The following is a 294-nucleotide window of genomic DNA, read 5'->3' as shown; positions in this document are numbered from 1 at the left end:
CGCGCGCGGCTGCTGCAACCGAACCGCCCCCACCGCGGCTTCCCTCATAAACACCGTGGTGGCGTTCGCCTCAGCCTTTGCCCGTCGCCCCACAGCTGGGATCGGGTCCAGCCCCACCCCCACCCGCCTGCCCGCCTGCCCTCCGGGGTCTTACCTGGCTGCATTTCTCGTGGACTTCGGCTGCCGAGGAGTCTCTTTTCCACCAGAGTTGCCCCACTGCCCAACGGCTCGCCATTATTTCAGACTCCAGTTACAATGGGATAAGAAGAAGAGGGGGGTTGGAATCTGCTGGAG

Source organism: Notechis scutatus, chromosome Z (genome assembly GCF_049901735.1).
Source record: "Notechis scutatus isolate UNSWTSFEM ecotype Mainland chromosome Z, rNotScu1.2, whole genome shotgun sequence".
Taxonomy (NCBI): domain Eukaryota; kingdom Metazoa; phylum Chordata; class Lepidosauria; order Squamata; family Elapidae; genus Notechis; species Notechis scutatus.
The sequence above is the reverse complement of the archived record's forward strand: the minus strand, read 5'-3'. Positions refer to the sequence as shown.